Below are 19,966 nucleotides of genomic sequence, written 5' to 3' on the forward strand. Positions count from 1 at the left end.
CTGCAATAGATCCCTGCAACATAGGAGAAGGAGGACTTTTCTAGATTTTTTTATTAATTAAATAAATAGTTATGACTACAGTGATAATTCCTATAACTTTTTTTGAGCTTTGACTTTAAATTAATATATATAAATATATATTGTCCGAACCTATATCTATAAAATATCTAAATTAGATTACCAACTCAACCTGTTTTCATTCAAGTTGTTAGGTGGAACCCATCGGTTGTGAATCAGAGAGAGAGAGAGAGAGAGAGAGAGAGGAGTTGATTTTTAATTAGAAACTACAAGTAAATTTTCCTAGGGTGATTTAATAAGTAAAGCAAAGATCAAAAGCTTAGACATTGACCTAAGTAAAGCAACCTCTCCCTTTATGAAGGTGCCAACTAGTTTTCTAGTAAGGTCTCTACCCTTGTTATAGAGCCCATTTGCCTACCAAAAAGAAGACCCCATTGAGGCTTACATTGACAATGACCACGTTGTCATGACTCTGAAGGAGGATGATACACTCATCACACCCTCGTCACAACAGCAATGAGGTTCCCTCCTAAGCTGTGCCATGCCTAAGGAAAAATGTGACCCACAATCAAAGAGGCGCCACTCTAGCAACAGTTAGAGAATCAGCACAGTCAAAAGACTCCAATTATACACAAACAGAAGGACTAACGCAAATAATGGTTAGTAAGGATGGTGGGTCTGGTTTATATAATACTAGACTTCCTAACAAAGTAAGACTTCTAAGTTTGGGCAATAGTTGGTTCTTAGCATGGTGGGACAAAAGGGTCGGCCCACCTGATTTTCTGATCTAAACCTTAAACCCTAATTTCAAATCCTAAAATCTAAACTCTACTCTTAAACCCTAAATCCCTATATCCTAAAGTTAATGTATAAAATGGCTTTGGTTGAATACACGCCCTCCAATCAGCTAGGTGCTAAGCATTTTCCCTCTATATTATATCTAATGATTAAAATATGGATACAATATGTATCCATATTGATTTATCTAAAAACACTGATACAAACGCTTTTTATATGTTTTGAGTTTTTAAAGATTTGGACCCCAACCCTCTAATGATTATAAAATAAAAAGGTAAAAGAAAAAAAATTAAAGTATCAATTATATCAATACATATTGATATCACTTATGCCTATTGAATAGACCAAACCTGAACACTTGGGCACATGTAATGTAATTCTTTAAATCAGATACCGGACTTGCACCCTTATTATTACTAGTATTTGTGTACATGCTTTGACAAGTTTTGTGATGATAATAGTATATAATATATTTTCAATTTTATTTGTAATTTTTATATTTCTACATCTATAAAAATTATTCTTATTTATCACATTTATTATGGTTCATTAATATGAAGATATGTATAAATAAAATTCTTGTAATGGTAACGAGAATTAATAAAATTCTTATTATTCTTATTTATTATGAATCATTAATAAAATTAATAATTTTTATCAATTATCTTTGTTAGAATTTTATTTGAAGTCTTCTTACCTTTGCAAGAATTAACTTTTATATGATAAATCCAACTTTTGCTCATTCAACCACTGAAAACCTTACAATGAATTGCTATAAAAAATCACTTGTAGATATCTTACTATCCAATGATGTGGGCTTTAAGGTAATAGAAATGAAAAATTAACCCACTATATGGTGGGAATAAGAATAAATTGTTCATCCATTTGCAAGTTGAAACTCTCTTCATAGTGGTTAATGCAACACAACTTTGGTTATTGAGAACAAAAGATGTGCTTTCTAGGTTTTTCTTTTTTTTTTTATTTAAATAAATGAAAGGATAAATTGCTAAAACCTCCCATAAAATTTTTGATCATTGCTGAACCCCCCCCTAAAGTTTGGTAAAAGCAATCAATCACCTCCAATGAACTTCTTGACATAGTTGCAAGTAGACCTTCTGTTAGAATCTTTCAACAAAATGCACAAAATGTCCAAAATACCCATGTAGTTACTTTTAACCAAAATGTTTATTTTCCACATTTTCCCTTCATGTCAATTGCTTAAAGGTAAAATTGCAACTTTAAACTCTCTTTTTTGTTGTTCATAACATTTATATTATTTTTTATGAATAAGCCAACCTCAATAATAATTATATGGGTATTTCGGACATTTTCATACCTCATGTTAAAGGATTTTACAAAGGGGGTTTACTTGCAACTGTGTTAAGAAGTTTAGGAAAAATACACAAAAATCCCTCTTTTTGTTCAATAATTGGAAAACAAACCATGGTAATTGTTGAAAACTCTCTTCAAGTTTTTGACTATTGCTCAAGCCTTTTCTGAAGTTTGGTGGCTCCAAGGCTTGGTGAGCTCCCACCCCCCTTAGCTAATGCATCCTGCAGCCTATCCTCCTCACGTAGAGATCCTTCTATTTTTTTCCTACAGTACCGGCGCCAAGCTGCTTGTATGAAACAGGCCGCCCATGTCCTCCATTGCTGTGAATAGAGCCTGAAAGTGTGCCGGAGCTGCAGGATAGGCTGTAATCTAGTCCTGAAGATTCAATCATCCAACTTTGTTTTCTCATTTAATGTTTTATCGGTTCTTTCTCATTTAATGGGAAAGAACATTACACAACTCTAATCCATCTAAAATAAGAACATTACACAGCTTTAATGTAAATATATAATTTTGTTTTCTCATTTAATGTTTTATCGGTTCTTTCTCATTGGGAAAGAACATTACACAACTCTAATCCATCTAAAACAAGAGCATCTTGTCATAAAGAGCAACCTCATTTAATTGCAAATCCACGTTAAATTAATAATAAAATAACTACATTTATAAAATGGCCGTTAATATAATTTTTTTTTGAAGCTCAAAGGCAAATTCCCTTCATCAAGTAATAGTTCTACGTCATTAATGACCATTGACCCTAAAAAATTTGGGAAAAATGGACCAAGTCATGGTTCGATTATGCCTTATAACACCCCATGAACTACCCTATTACATGAACTAGATGTATAATTGAACAAGATGAAAATTCAGAGATGAAACTTGAATTCACCAAGAGGGGTCTAAATCAGAAGATGAAACTTGAATCACCGATTTAGAATCGCTTTCAAGACAGATGGGATTTTAATGCACAAAAACTCATCACAACACCACTAAAATTGGAATCTTGCTTAACAATTAACAATAAAAGAAGAGGCAAATCCTGTGAAGCCCCATCTATATCTATTAGAAATGATCAAAACCAACCATCTAAGTAAAGATTTATTGAACCCAATCTTGGCTTTGAAGAGAACATTTGGACACCAGCCAGAACTCAGAAGTTCATTTTAAATTGTTGGGAAGTTCTAATGATACACAACGGATCAGATTGTCTGAAGATGTCTTCTAATAATACAAATTTTTGTGTAGGACCACAATTGTGGGTCCTTATCCTTTGAACATCTGCCACGTGGTCAGTTATAAAGATTCCTTATTGCAATCAATTGTCCAAAAGCCGTAGTAAACAATGAGTTTATATAAGCTTTTTAACCGGGAGTTTGAATCAGTTGGATTATCACCTGATTAGGATTTCTTGTCTCTTTCACTGTTGAATCATTTGCCCATAAAACAAAAAAATATTACCTCAATCAATGACCCAAAACCATGGTTTAAATTTCGCTAAGGTCGGATTGCCTGAATTAAGAATTTCGGCTATATTAATCTCAACGTCAGATTTGGACCCATTCTCAATCCAATCCTAAGCAAGTTGCATCCTTAATCATCACATACATGAAAGTGGTGGGGCCGCATCTAACCTGATTACAAATTGGATCACCGATTATTAAATGGATGCAAGTTTTAATTATATTAGACGCCGAAATATTAAATATCACATTATCGACATCCATTGACAATCTTAACGATTTTTACTCTTTTTGTTATTCATTTTCAGTATAAAAACGTATTCTTACCAAACAACTGAATTGAAATACAAATTCGTCTCAACTCACCGACACACTTGAGAATCATAAGCTATCGATCTAACGGGAGGCCAATTATTTTCAAGCCACGCCGAAATGATCCGTCATTTCAATATCCCTGATTTGACGTTGAATTTACTTCAACTACTCAATTTTTATTGCATTCCAGCGAAAAAATTGATTGGATTCTCTGTCACATTAGTAGAGCCCTGACCCTATTTAACAAACAAGTGTTAGTTAGGCCCAATGGGCCCTGTCTGATCTGCCAAATCCCAAATGACCCATCTTGGCCTGATACGTGGGCCCATGAAGCTCTTATCTTTTGACACATATCTGCCCGTCGTCTACCATCAATCCAGTTTATCAAAAAACAAAAACCCCATCAATCCAAACACAATTGAGGTGGGTAAACAAGAACAGTAATTGCTCAATCAAACGGGATAACCAAAAGAGAAAAGGGTGGGGTTGGGCATAAGGATAGGGATTTTAGAACAATTAATTGGGAATTGAAATCGATTCAAATGGAATCCTTGATTGAGGTCCACACTTCCCAAAAATACCAGACCACAGCATAATTGAATCACTATAAAAATGTTAAGCATAGTACACAAGAATGTCCATGAAATCTACCACATTGTCTTGGGTACATGTATTTACATCCATAACTTGTGGTTCAGGTTTCAGCCCTTACAACTCCCACTTGTGTTGGGACCCGGACCCACCACCATCAGATGAGTCCAATCCAAGCAAGGGCTCACATGAAAAAATCAGAAAAAATAATAATACCTAAGAATCCGATGTATATATTTTAGAACAAACAATTGGAATCATGTTTCTAGCTGATTATTGTCTTTATCCTCCTTTGCCGTATTGATTTGATGGTAGTTCTTATTCCTTTGAAGGACACTTGGCAAGTTAGAGCAGGGGTGCAACTTGGGTCCCGTCGGGTTGAGAATTTATTAATTTTTTAATGGGCCCATTTTTTAAACTCGACAATCCAACTTGCACCCTTACGTTAAATGTCCTATACTCAAGCCTTTTTCCCAATAAATGAGATAATATGACATGATCACTCCCATTTAGTAAATCCCATTACCCTATGCCTACTATTTGCTATCAGCTTTGGCTGTGTAAAACAAAATTGAGAAAAAAAAAGTGTTGTGAGCGTTTGGTAGGAATTATGGATTTTTTAATCCTAACCATACTGTCAAGTGGAGAGGTGGTTATCTAAGCCTTTGTTTGATTTAAAAAAAAAAAAGGGTAGGGAAAAGTAGCAAATTTATATAATTTTTTTTTTCTCTTCCAAGTTTCTTTCATTTTATTTATTAATCATTTCCAAAATGAAGACAAAATATTACAGGAGTGGATGTACCCGGCCTTGTCCTAGATTCATACAATACAAAATTCTCCATCACAAACCCAACCCATCCCATTAAATACGTAGACACAAAACACAAAGCCTATAAAGGGTTCTATGCTTTTAGGATTTAAAAGCATAATTCCTGAAGGCTGAAGTTAATCCAAACCGAAACTAAATAGCAATTAGCAAATTCTTTTGTTATTTTGAGCCAATGAATGATAAACATGGTAGATTACAATAAGAGCATTTTCATCTGATCATCATTTTTTACCTTTCTAGCCCAAAAGCTTGCCACTTGTACCATATTCAGAATATCAGAATGTATTACTACTAAGAGGCTCAAACAATAGATACTTTTTGTAATATGTTTCAATTTGATCGCAACTACTTGCAAGGATTCAATGAGATTGCTCTCCTTTGTACACCACGTTTATTTCTCATTGAATTTGAATTCAATGAGATTGCTAGCGGATAGTTTGGACGTCGAACTGAGTAGGTCATTTGATCGACTTATAAGAGAAAGAGATCAAATTGAATAATCAGCGAAAAGTTTTGAGAGAATTAGAGAGTTATAAATGCTAAATCACACATACCTTCTGAGATTGGAGGTGAGGCTTTTATATAGGCAGGCTATTATGAGTCTCACAAAACACGACTAGGATTTCCGATCTATCTAGTTTGGAGGTGGTTTTACGCTTGGAGACGGACTCTGTGCAAGCAGGTAATGTCCATCCAATTCCATCCGAAATGGGTGGAGTGATAACCTGTTCTTCTAACATGGCGTCGTGATCCTGGAGAATTTGTCAGGCAGGTCAGTAATTGGGGCCAAGATAGTTTAGTGGAAGCAGGTCTCCTCTTACACCGACTTGAAGTCCGGCCTAACTATTTGCAGTTCAACCTACCGGAGTGATGCCGAGGTCGTTGATACAGTTGTGAAGTATCCAAAGTGGTCTGTTTACATGATGTCAAACTATCACCTAGCTGTTCTACAAGGGCCAAATTACCCCTCACTAGTCTGACTACTCTACATATATTCAGATTGCAGAGCATGTCTAAATGTCTAATTAATTACCTTGTATAAAAGCAATTAGTTGCATTATGATTTTTGAAGGACACTTTTGCCCATGCAAACTAGTAGTATTATGATTGATTTCTTCTCAATATTTTTTACCCTTTTTAAGTGAATAATTTAACTGATTCCATCAAAGTGTAAAAAATATGCCATTTTCCCATCTATGGTCTCTTCAAACTCTATTTTATGGTGGGAGGCTATAATTTAGTTTGATAAACTTTCAAAAAGAAAAATTATGAGGCCTTCCACGTGCAAGCACGTGGGGGGATGGGGAGCTAAATTGACGGAGAGACCATAAATGTTAGACAGTTTTGTATGCCCTTAGCTTCAATCTGATTTGATGTACTTTTGTTATTTAGTGGAAATAAATAAAGTGCATGTTTGATTCATGTTGTTTGGTTTAATTCTGTGTAAAACCCTAAAACTAGACATTTATAGAGACTCATGTTAGTTTTAAATGTTCACAGCCGTTGGATAAGTTTGGGGAGATTTATCCTGCCACGGCTGATACTAGTGTGCCACCAAGTGTTGGGATGGCCTGTCTCAGCCATCAGGGTAAGACCCGAGGCACATGCAGTATGGGATTACTTGAATCCTTGAACCGGAACAGATTTCCAGTATTGCCCTGGACCTTGGAGATAGATGGGCAAAACTGGAAAGTTACACCTGACCCCTAGACTCGATTATGACATTCCACTAAGTGTTGGATCAGGCTGCCTTTGATATGCCATTCAGTGAGATCCTTAGCGGGGATCAAAACCTGGGTATGTTGGGGCAGTTTGAGAATTCATCTGAGTGGGTGATCATAGTGACAGAATCAGCCACTTTGTCGGACAAAGCGTAATGATCGGGAATGCACTCTCTCTGATGGAAACCAAACTGCCGGCAGTTGATTTCAATCGTTGGAATTTTGTTTTGCAAAATTAATATATTTATATATATATGTACGGTTTCGAAATGTTTGCAAATGGTTTTAATTCCCGGGATCCATGTGAGAGGAGAGTGCGGCACTGTTCCTTGCAGCCGAGGGAGAGGTCGTCTCTTGTCGGGCAGTGCTTGATCATTAAGGGCTGAGAGGTTAAGTGTAAGACCATTGAGGATAATACCTGATGGGCTAATCTTGCACCTGCCCACAGTCCCTGGGTTTTTATAAGATGGCTTGGCCCATGGACCACTTAATGTAAGTGTTGGGCCCATAGGGTCCATATGATGGACTCAAGGAGTTCATTGAGTTTTTCAGTGAATTCGGTTGGGCCTTGTATTAAAGGCTGGGCCGAACCCATGTGGCTGGTGTGTAGATCAATGCTTGGGTCCCACACTATACAAAGAAGCCCAATTGGGCAGCAGATTGGAAAGTAATTAGACACTGAACACTTAATGGGCCAAAAGCCCATTTCGAGGTGGGCTGATATGATCACCCATCCATGGGGCGAATTTGAGATTAAAGTTAGTAAAAGGATTGGGCCTTTAGCCTTATCTACTCTTAGAGACCAAATTCAAATTAGATTTGAATCTGGTAACCTCCTGATAAGATCAGGAGTAAGCTAACTCTATCTGCAAAAGGATTAAGATTATCCCCTATCCAAATACTGATTTGGATTGGGATAACTCCTAAAAATGAGGTTTCTTAATCAAGAAGAAAGGAGGAGATTTCGAACCACCTTGAAAAGGTATAGGATATCTCATGCGAATTCAGATCAGAATTCATTCATACTCTCCAGAAAAATAGAAAAAGCAGTTCAGCCTTTTTCGTTTTAGAGATCTCCTCCTGCCGCCGCCATCTGCTATTGCAAGATTAGATCTTTGTAGAGAAGAAAGTCAAGAAATCTGTTCTTGACATCAGTCTTGCAAGAAAGACTGAAAAGGATTCAGTGTTTAGTACTTCCAGAGGATTCTTGTGAAGGATCCAGTGTGTAGGACGCACCCTGCTGGTTCTGTTCCATTCACAGCTGTGTCATCTTCAGCAGGAACGGATCTTGGAGCATTCTTTGGGCGTGAACACCAACTTTGGGAGATACTGCTTCTCCGGATCAGGTATATTCCTCCCATTTATCTTTTGGTACAGATTTGGTTTGATTATGGTTCAAGTAGGATCCTTGAATATTGTATTCTAAATTTAGGGAATATGATTCCTAGTTGAGAGAAGGTAGGAAATTTTTGAAATTCGCCCACCCATTCCGCAACCTTTATGGCGTCCATTAGATGGATCCTACCATTCTTTCAATAAACACTTTCAAAATAAATAACATTTTGATGGTTTGAGAAAAGTAATTAAGTAGCAAAGAAGTGAAAGAATGAAAGGGAGAGGAGTTTGGAAATAGACATTGGTGGTTGGATGTGAAAGAGAGGGGCCAGAGCCTGGGGGCAACACATGTGCCCGGAGCTAACTTTTGAGGATGTCTCATTCAAGATAGAGCCTTTGGGATTGTGATGGAATTGACCTGAGTTCTATAATTTGATTTTGTTTTTCATTCATCTTATGTCTTCATTATGTAGATGATCCATATAATCCGTGCATTGGCAATAAAATATTCCAATCGGGTGGTCTTGGGATAAGATCTATAGATTAATTAATAAATGTATTTGTCTTTTTTTCCTGAACTTTTCAAATGGTCCTTCCTATTTTTCGTTTTCTACTATCTGAAGTTTTCTAATGCTTTTCCAATTTGTTGTTTTATTAAATATTATTTTATTACTTATTTCATTAAATCAAATCACTAAAATTTATCTACCTCACTTAAACAAATTTGGTCTCAAATAATTTCCTTTATTTAATAATAATAATAGTCTTACAATAAAATTATTGGAATATTTATTATTATTAGTGTAATGATAATTGTTACACTAAAACCCGTTATTTGAAATTACTGTAATTGCAGTAATGAAAACACTACAATTCCAATAATAATTATGGAGAAGTACGGATTTGTCCAATGCAGATATCTGATTTCCACTGTAGAGTTATAAACATTTAAAAGGTCAACCACCCCACACTCTATGCACCAACGCCCTCCCGTGAATTGACATCAATTCCGAGCTGGCACCTACCTTGACAGTACTTTGAGGAGACTATAAATTCTGACCTTGGGCAGATTGGTCATTCTCCCTAATAATTATTAGTGTAATAATTACATCTTTTTTCAAAATAATTTTATTATATTATTAATTAATATCGGAATTTTATTATAGTAATAAAGTTACAATAATTATTGTAAGTACAATTTCTTCACATTAATTTTATTATACAAATAATTATTATTGGAATTTTAGTGTAAAGTATTATTTTACAAACAAAAATTTAACAATAATTATTATTGGAATTTTATTGCTAAAAATGATTACAGTAATAATTGTTATTGGAATTTTTATTACACCAAAAATTACATCTACAGAAATTTATTAGTCAATTTACACAAATAATTTCCATTATTTAGTAATTTATAGAGAATTAATAACTTTCAGAATTTTCAACCATTTTTTTGTAAAAAAACTATATTTTATGAATTTAATAAATATATAAATATTATTACAATAATAATTAATGCTAGTGTAGTAATAATTATTAAATTACATTAAAATTCCATTAATTATTTGTGAGCACCAAATTGATTTGGAGCTCACTTCATGGCTGAAATGTAAAGGAGTCACCGCCCATCTAAGAGGTAAACATGGGAGTGATGGGCTTCCCATGTTCAAGAAAACATGATTCATATGCCCAATTTGAAGTTTTTCTAGATACTTTTAGGGAGAGAGGAAAGGTGTTAGGCACCCCTCTCTCATAAGCAACAGATAGTACGAATTCCTTATATCAAACCCCAATCTATGTACGCTGAAAATTTTCATACTAGAGGAGTGATGAAGCTTTTGAATAGTTTAGCCCACAAAGACTCGAAGAATTCTATAGAAGTAAAGAGAAAATGAGATCTCCTCTTCCGCCTTTTTTATTCATGGAAACTCCTATAAGACGATGAGTTAGAAGATGATGACAAGTAGGCTTGTAATTAACATCAATCTAACTGATTTGAGGGAAGGGAAAATTATCATAAGATTAAAAATAGAAAAATATTATAACCAAATAAGAGGATAGAAAAGTCATCCTAACATGATTCTAATACCCAAATAAATGGTTCAAGCATACATGTTATACTTAATCTAAGCAAAACCGAGTTAGAAAGCCAAGAAATTAAGAAGATTTCAACATTAAGTTGATTTAAATTGGGCTAAAAAAACACTAGTAAAGACATATAATGTTCATTAAAATCCCCCAACAAGTTATTCTAACATATTTCCTACACTTAACCCCAATAAACCAAATCCCAAATCATATAATATCACCAAACACCATGAGAATCACATGCTAAGGTTTGGAAACAAGCTAGAACATTAACAAGATTTAAGAAAGAGAATATAATAGCAGTAAAAAAAATTAAAATGAGGTGGGTAATTAATTCACCTCTTTGTGGCCTTTGATCAAGTATGGAATGCAATGGACTAAATTGTTGACAATCCAAATGATGGAATAAACACAATAGGGATCCATCTTGAGTTTTTTTATTTTGCATGTTGATCGAAAATGGTGTTCTCTCTTGGTATAGGATCGACTGGGGTCTGATCTTTTCCTTTCTCCTTCCTTCTCTTCTTTTTGGCTGAATAGGAAAGAGGCTAGTATGATCCTCTTCTCATCCCTTCTTTCTTCTTCCTTCTCCTTCTTCACATGGCTGAAACTATCTAGGTTTCCTTAAGTTTTTTTCTTTTTTTCTCTTTCTTTTCTTTTGGATTGAATGAGGATAATGGGGGATGGGGTTCGATTGCCTAGGTTTTTTGGGTTGGAGAAAGGTGGAGGAAGGAGAGATTGAGGGAGAGTTTGATTCAGAGTGAAAGGAGAAGGGGATGATGGAGGTGTGGCCTTTGGTTGGTAGACAAGAGAGAAGAAAGATAGAAATCTAGGGTTTTGATTGAGAGAAGGGAGAAGAGAGATTTAGTTGGTTATGGGTTCTAGGGTTCTCTCATTGCCAAAAAATGATGGCGAGCCTCTTCTTTCTTCTTCTTCTTCTTAGGCAAACTGTACCTTTCTTCTTTCTTCTTGTTCTTTCTTCTTCCTTCTTCTTCTTCACATGACCGAATATAAGATTTTATTTTTTCTTTTTGGGTTGAAATAAAGTGGAGGTGTGAGTGGTGTGGTAAGTATACATATGGGAGTCTCCTTGAAGGACGAAGGAAGGCTAAGGGCAAAGGGTAGGGTAAAGGCTCCGAGTTATAGAATGATAGAATGATGCTCTCATTATGAGTTAGACCTCTATTTATTGGGAGAGATCTCGAGGTCCCGAAGGTAGGAACTAGAAATGTTTTATTCCCATTAGGAAAGGGGATCTTTGATATATGTTGGTGTTATTTGGGAGATAAGCAAGGGCGGCTATTTTGAGTTCATCTTCTGCTTTCTTTGAAATTTGGCATTGATTATTTGTTCATTTGGATTGGTTGTGTTGGTATACTCAGCCCCCCTGTCTTTTGACATGGTGCTATCTATCGAGAGGCAATTCGACATTGGACCATTTGGAGAAGTACTCAGAAGAAGTCTGAGTGCCCATTCGTCAATTTCATTAGAGTCATTACACTATAGATATGCTTTCAGAGCGTGAGGCTGTGAAGATGGCTGGTAGTGGCAAGGGTTTTTGGCCCCCTATGCCAGTATCTAGTGGCAAGGGGTTGAGTTTGATGCTATAGAAGGGAAGGAACTGATGTGCCTACATGGTCGCGTAGAGCGGTTTGTATCTTTCCATTGCCATGAGCCGAGAACGAACAATTCCAAGTCGCCGGTCAACTATTTTTCTTGGACACATTACATATTGGAGAACCCTATGTTCTGCTGGTTGCTTTGTGATATCAGGCTACTTCGATTCATGGATTGTTTCATGGATCTACCGCGCAAGGAGGGGGTCAGCTACATGAAGCCTCTTCTATTGCATTGGAGTTGCCGTACTTATACCTTTGTTGGTGCCTTCAACAAGTTCGGCATCACTGTAATGGGCGTCTCTACTTTACTGGCTCTTCCTTTGAGAGAAGCAGCTTCTACTCAACATTTGCAATATGTGGAGTCGATTCCAGGATACCTTTTTGGTCTTTACGTGGAGTTGATAGAGGAGATCCACGTTTTCAAATCTCAGGTCGATGATTCTATTGCCCATGGGAAATGGCCGCTAGAAGCATGGGTTGCATACTGGTTCGAAAGAAATGACTCAGACGACGTCATGGTTTGAAAGGGAGAGGACTAGTATTATCTTGCAGCCTTCATTTTGTATGTTGCATCTCAGTTTTTGTTTCTCGGTAATCAAGACTATGGCATTCAGATAGTGCTGGTTCCCCTTTCCATTCTTGCAGCTGGTGGGCATCAGTTACCGTTGGCCTCAATGTTCTTGGGTTACCTCTTTGACCAGATGGATGACACTGTTCATCAAATAATGGATCCAAGTTGCAAGTAGTTGCTCTTATGTTTTTTCTCCATTTTTGTTTATGTTTATCTGTGAGCAGTTTCAGCTTAGTGTTACTCCTCATTGGTTATCTCCTTTAACTGTCACCATCACAACACTAGAGGGGGATCAAACCGAAGATGTGAATCTGGGAGTTTGCCATGGGAAACGGTGGAATGGTGCCAAGAGATTGAAGTAGTTTGGAGTTGTTGAAGTTGAGTTGAAGTTGTCATCTCTTGAGGGCTTTGTTCTGAGGTTGTATGTTCAGCCCATTTGTCACTCCATGCCATTCTGTGTTAGTGCTAATGTCCCTGAGGACGGTGACAAACAGTATGCCGTCGATGCCAACCATCCTCTACCTTGCATCATAGTATCATTCTCTGGCATGGGGTTCTTGCATATCTTGATCATGCTGGAGAGGCACAAGTCACAACCTACCATCTTGACCGGCTTCTCCGTCAGTTCAATTATGACGACATGGGGTCGCAATTTTTGTAGTCAGCGGGTGAGGATGTCTTCTAGACTCATCAGAATGACATGGCATTTCCCTTTAGTTGGTTTCAAGAGGGTTGTAGTCTGTAAGTCTGTATGGTTGCTGAACCCCACCCTCATCATGTGATGTCCCCGCCACCCTCATCATGCGAATCAGTGTCTGTGTCTGACATCCCAGTGACCCAGGAAAAGGAGCGGCCCACTGGTAATGCTTCACCAGAGCATTCTGAGGGTGATGTTCATGATCTCCCGGTTCCTTCTTTTGAAGTTGGGGAGAGAGCAAATACGAAGTCAGTGCAATCAATAGTCCCATTTCCTCCTGCTACTGCGGTCATGGTTCTAGTCACTGGTGGATGGGTGAAGAAGATGGCCCTTCTCCCTCGAATGAAGGAGCCAAAGATTTTATTCACTTTATGTTTGGATTTAGTGTTTCTTCTATTATTTTGTACTGACTGTGCTGTTGCAGTCATTTGTGCTAAAGCGGGTAGAAGCTGTGGAGGCTCACTGATGGAGGCCCATCCCAAGGCCCATCTCACTCCTAGGGGCGGCAGCTCCTAGGATAAGGCCAAGAGTCCAAGATAATTCAAGAATTCAAGAATTATCAAAATTCAAGAATTCAAGACTCATCAAGAATTCAAGAATTCAAAGAATTCAAGACTCATCAAGAATCCAAAGAATCCAAGACTCATCAAGAATTCAAGAATTCTAGATAATCCAAGATTCATGCATGGATAAGATCAAGGGAGATCGGACGGGGGAGATCAAGTCAAGAAGAGTTCGATCCTATCTACAAGTTTGAGATGTTTAGATCAAATCTAATTTCTTTTCCTAGTTCTTTTATAATTTCTCAATGTATTATAAATACTGCTATTTCCCAGAATTATTAAGCAATTTCATACTTCAGATTTCAGAATCTCTTCAAGTTCTCTTCTTCCTATTTTCGTCACCTTTTCTCTCTCCTAGAGAAATCGTGTTATTCGCTAGGTGCTAGCGAACGCCCGGTGCTTGCATAGCCAGCTCCGGTTCTCATTGCTTCCACGCTGCATCACTCACCTTGAACTTAGGATCCCACAATTTCCTTCTAAGGGCGTTGAGGATAAGGAGGTATGCTTAATTTAATTGTTGATTTGATCCTTTAGTATGTTCATTTGTTCTAATCATACCTTGTTTGTTTTGTTGTAGGGAGTTTGTAACGTAAATCTGGCTGATGTCTCAGTGGGGACTGTGATTAGGTGCTTAATAGAAGACTTGAAGTCTTTGCAGCCCCTTGTCGAGGGGCAGAAGTCATCTAAGTGATGTCCCATTAACTCAGAGGATCGAGTGTCAGGACACGTGTTGATGAAGAAGGTGTTGCTAGCGATTCTTTGGCCATTGGACATGATGAAGAGCAAAAATATCTGAAGTGGCGGCAAAGCAGCCCCCCAGTGCTTTGGTGGGAGAGACTGAGGGCGGTCAAGAGCAACAACCAGATGTTATTGTGTCAGAGCAACCCCCCAGAAATCCATTAAGTGAAAGTGGGCATGAACATGAACAAAGTCTCCCCAGAAGTCTAGAGCGGCTTTTTGGGGAAGAGCACGAGCGGAGGACTGCTGTCATATTGCCTAAGTAGCCTTACAGAGATATGGTGACTGAATGTCAACGCAAGAAAGAGGCCGCACTTGTTGACCATGAAGCGATTGAAACCTGTGTTGGACAGTTTTGTATGCCCTTAGCTTCAATCGGATTTGGTGTACTTTTGACATTTAATGTAAATAAATAAAGTACATGTTTGATTCATGTTGTGTGGTATATTTCTGTGTAAGAACCTTAAACTGGACACTTAATGAGACTCGTGTTAGTTTAGAACATTCACAGCCGTTGGATAAGTCTGGGGAGACTTATCCTGTCAAGGCTGACACTGGTGTGTTTCCAAGTGTTGGGGTGGCTTGTCTCAACCGCCAGGGTGAGACCCAAGGCACATGTAGTGTAGGATTACTTGAATCCTTGAACCGGACTAGATTTCCAGTATTGCCCTAGACCTTGGAGATTGATGGGCAAAACTGAAAAGGTACACCTGACCCCTAAACTCGATTATGATACTGCACTAGGTGTCGGATTGGGCTGTCTTTGATATGCCAATTAGTGAGATCCTTAGCGGGGGTCAAAACCTGGGTATGTTGGGACAGTCTGAGAATTCATCTGAGTGGGTGATCATAGTGACAGGATCAGCCCCTTTGTCGGACAAAGGTAATGATCGAGGATGCACTCTCTGATAGAAACCAAACTGTTGGTAGTTGGTTTCAATCGTTAGAATTTAGTTTTGCAAATATATATATATATATATATATATATATATATATATATATATATATATATATATATATATATATATATATATATATATATATATATATATATATACATATACGGTTTTAAAATGTTTGCAAATGGTTTTAATTCCTGGGATCCATGTGAGCAGAGAGTGCAACATTGTTCCTTGCAGTCGAGGGAGAGGTCCTCTCTTGTTGGGCATTGTTTGATCATTATAGGCTGAGAGGTTAAGTGTAAGACCATTGAGGATAATACTTAATGGGTTAATCTTGCATCTGCCCACAGTCTTTGGGTGTTACAAGGTGGCTTGGCCCAGGGACCACTTAGGGTAAGTGTTAGACCCATAGAGCCCATTTGATGGGTTTCAGGGGGTGCACTGTCCATAATAGTGTATTCGGCCAAGCCTTATAACAAAGGCTAGGCCGAACCCATGTGGCTGATGTGTAGATCAATGCTTGGGTCCCATGCCATACAAAGAAGCCCAACTGGGCAGTAGTTTGGAAACTTATTGAATACTAATTACTTATTGGGCCTAAAGCCCATTTCGACCTGGGCTGATATGATCACCCACTTAAGGGGCGTATCTAGGATTAGGGTTAGCTGAAGGATTAGAGTTTTAACCCTATCCACTCTTGGAGACCAAATTCAAATGTGATTTGAATTTGGTAACCTCTAGATAAGATCAGGAGTAGGATGACCTAATCTACAGATAGGATTAAGATTATCCCCTATCCAAATACTGATTTGGGTTGGGATAACTCCTAATAGGATTAGGAGATTTCTTAATTACTAAGAAAGGAGGAAAGCCTAATCTTGAATTACAAGAGTTCGATCTAGGGTTTGGAAGTAACAACTTCTGCAATCTGAGATAGGATCTCATCTTCCTAAGCTGAAATCTACATCCATGCCACTTTCAGCTTTAGGAACTCCTCCAGCTGCCGCCACCTTACTGCTTGGTTCGAATTCCTCTAAAGGGAAGATCAAGAAACTTGTTCTTGAGATCAGTCTTTGCTGAAAGACTGATTGGGTTCGGTGCTCTAAGCCTCCAACGGATTCTTGCGAAGAGTTCGGTACGTAGGATGTACATTGTTGGTTCTGGCCCCCCATCGCTATGTCATCTTCAGCGGGAGCAGATCTTGGATCTTTCTTTGGGCGGGAACACCGACGTTGGGAGATTTTGATTCTCCATATTAGGTATAACCCTTTCCCTAATCTTTGGTTCAGATCTGGTCTGGTTTGGTTCAAGTAGATCCTTGAATATTTGATTCTAAAATAAGGGAATGCGATTCCTAGTTAATTGAAGGGAGAAAAACTTCTGAAATTCGCCCACCTATTACCCTGCTTTCTCGGTGTCCATACGATGGATTTCTCCCTCCTTTCAACCTGGGGAGAGGTCTCAACTGTGAGACTGCAGTCCTCTAAGGCTTTGATGGAGCACCCTATATGCTTAGAATTTGGGTCTGAACCTAATTCAATGGATGTTGAAATGGTTTCACCATCTGAGCCTATGTCATTTTCTGAGGAGCTTGCGTTGGTGCATCAAGAATTAAAGGATTATTGCGAGAAGCATGAGCTCATGCCTATTGGTTACTCCATCTCTAATGCGGTCATCATTCAGGGAATCCATATGCATGAGAAGTATGTTTGTTTCATGTATTGTGGTGAAAACCATGGCACTGATTATTCAGAAGGGGTGGTTGCTCACTAGTGGCATCCCACCAGTGGTTTTGGAAGCATTTCTAAACACGATAGTGGCAGTGATGAACTGCATTATGGATCAATCAATAGATGAGCTCTTGTGATCTATTTTTGCTCGCTAGATGAGGATGTGTGCATCATTCGCTTCATTGGGCTTTAATATGGATTGGATAGAGGAGAGGGCGGTTATGTTGGCGCATGTTTCCTAGAAGGCTGGCTATAAGGAGTCCAACCCTCTAACCGCACAAGCTTCTGATGAACTCTACCAGCGCCAAAAGGTTGTCTAGGCGAACCTCTTAAAGGCTAAGGAGAAATTGAATGCTTTGCTCGATGAGGCTGCCCGCCTATCGAAAAAAATATGTCAATTTGTGGAGGAGCATAAGGATATTTCAGAGATCCGATCGCAGTGGGAAAGTTTGAGGGAAAACACTTGTATGAGGGATGATTGATATAAGGAATAGCATTTTGTACTTGTATTTTGTAAAGACATGTATTACTTAATGAAAAGATGATGTCCATATTTTGTATGTGTTGCCTTCTGTCTCTTTTGCCTTTGATTCATGAAAATTTCTGCCCTACTAGCTTATATGCGATGATATTTTGCCCTTGCGCGGAATATTGGGTTGAATGCAGTGTTAGTAGGCCCATTGGGCTGAATGTAGTGCTGGTAGCCCATCAGGCTGAATGTACTATTAGTGGGTTGTAGCTTGGGCTCCCATTGGTTTTGTTTGAGTGATTATTTTGGTTGTTTGTCGGTCTCTGTGTGCCCCCTTATCAAATAATGAAAACAAGAACACTTGCTTGGTGTTGATAGTGAGCAAATTGTACAAGTTTGGAAGGTGCCCTTTTTGCGATGAATAGAGTGTGCATTGATAGTGCGGTGCAAAGTAATTTCACTCTTTTGGGTAGGCGTTTGTACACAGTGAAGGGATGAGAAATCCATCATATGGATAGCCGAACCCTGTAGGTAGGTAGGGCGAAATTTCAAAAATTTGTCTCTCTCCCATGTGGGAATCACATTCCCTATTTTAAAAAATCTGCATTTTCAATGATCATTCTTGAATCTAAACTGGACCAGATTTGAAACCAAAAGGTAGGGGAGGGAGGTACTTGATACGAAGAAACAATATCTCCCTATGAAAGTGTTCGCACCCAAGGAAAACTCCAAAGACTGCTCCCACTGAAGATGACACAGTGTAGGGTGGAGCAGAATTAGCAGGTTCTTCAAAAGAACCGAATCCTTCAGCAAGAATTCGATGGAGGGTATGTGATCACGACTTCAAATCAGTTTTTCTCCAAAAACTGATATCAATAACCATTCTTGATCGCTCATACAGTGGAGAATGAATTGGCAATGGTGGCAGCAGGAGGAGGGCGCAAGAGCAGAAGATGGCGTAGTCTTACTGTAGTTGTTTTCTCTCTTTCTGTGATTTGAGATCTGATTGATGAGATGAATGGAGGTTCACCCTCCTCCTCCTTTTATAGCCTTAAAGAGAGCTCCTAATCTCATTAGGAGTTTCCTAATCCAAATCTATATTTGGATCAAGACTTATCCTTAAGAGATAAGGATAAGCCCTTATCTTATCTGTAGATTAGATCAACCCTCCTAATCTTATTAGGAGTTTCCAAATCCAAATCTGTATTTGGATCTGGACTCTCTGAGTGGATAGGGATAACTCCCTATCCTATTTGCTGATCCAAATCCCAGATCCGCCCCCTTCTTTAACTAATCAAATTAGACCAGTTTGATTTGGGCTTTAGGCCCATCAAGTCCATGTGCTCACTAACCTTCCAGATTGCTACCCAGTTGGGTTTCCTTGTATGGTGAGGGACCCAAACATTGATCTACACATCAGCCACATGGGTTCAGCCTAGCCTCTATTACAAGGTCTGACCGAATTCACTGTTATGGACAGTGAGCCCCTGAGCCCATCACCATGGGCTCTTAACAAGCCCAACACTTACACTAAATGGTCATTGGGCCATACCACCTTATAAAAACCTAGAGACTGTGGATAGATGCATGATTAGCCCATCAGGTATTACTCTCAATGGTCTTACACTTAACCTCTCAACCAATAATGATCAAACACTACTTGACAAGAGAAGACCTCTCCCTTGGCTACAAGGAACAATGTTGCATTCTCTACTCACATGGATCCCGGGAATTAAAACCTTTTGCAAACATTTTGAAACCGCAATATATATGTATATCTTTATATAAATATATTTTGCAAAAACAAATTTCAACATTGAAATGAGCTGCTATTAGCTTTGGTTTCCATCAGAGAAAGTGCATCCCCGATCATTACCTTTTTTTTGACAAAGGGGTTGATCTTGTCACTATGATCACCCACTCAGATGAATTCTCGGATTGTCCCAACATACCCAGGTTTTCACCCTCTCTAAGGATCTCACTGATTGGCATATCAAAGACAGTCCAATTCGACACCTAATGCAGTATCATAATCGAGTATAGGGGTCAGTTGTAACATTCCAGTTTTGCCCACTAATCACCAAGGTCCAGGGCAATATTGGAATTTTGATCCGGTTCAGAGTTTTAAGTAAACCTACACTACATGTACCTCGGGTCTCACCCTGGTAGCTGAGACAGGCTACCCCA

The 19,966-nt window shown here is 38.3% G+C and overlaps 1 long non-coding RNA gene across 1 annotated transcript; it reads left to right on the forward strand.

Annotated features, from left to right (window-relative positions):
* Positions 1-14,244: 14,244 nt before the first annotated feature.
* On the forward strand, positions 14,245-15,105 carry LOC148874602 (uncharacterized). Its single transcript, XR_016099175.1, has 2 exons — positions 14,245-14,439; positions 14,518-15,105. It is a non-coding gene; the product is annotated as an uncharacterized LOC148874602 (long non-coding RNA).
* Positions 15,106-19,966: the final 4,861 nt, after the last annotated feature.

This window comes from Nelumbo lutea, chromosome 1 (assembly GCF_056320005.1).
Source record: "Nelumbo lutea isolate HS-2025 chromosome 1, American lotus-T2T, whole genome shotgun sequence".
NCBI lineage: Eukaryota > Viridiplantae > Streptophyta > Magnoliopsida > Proteales > Nelumbonaceae > Nelumbo > Nelumbo lutea.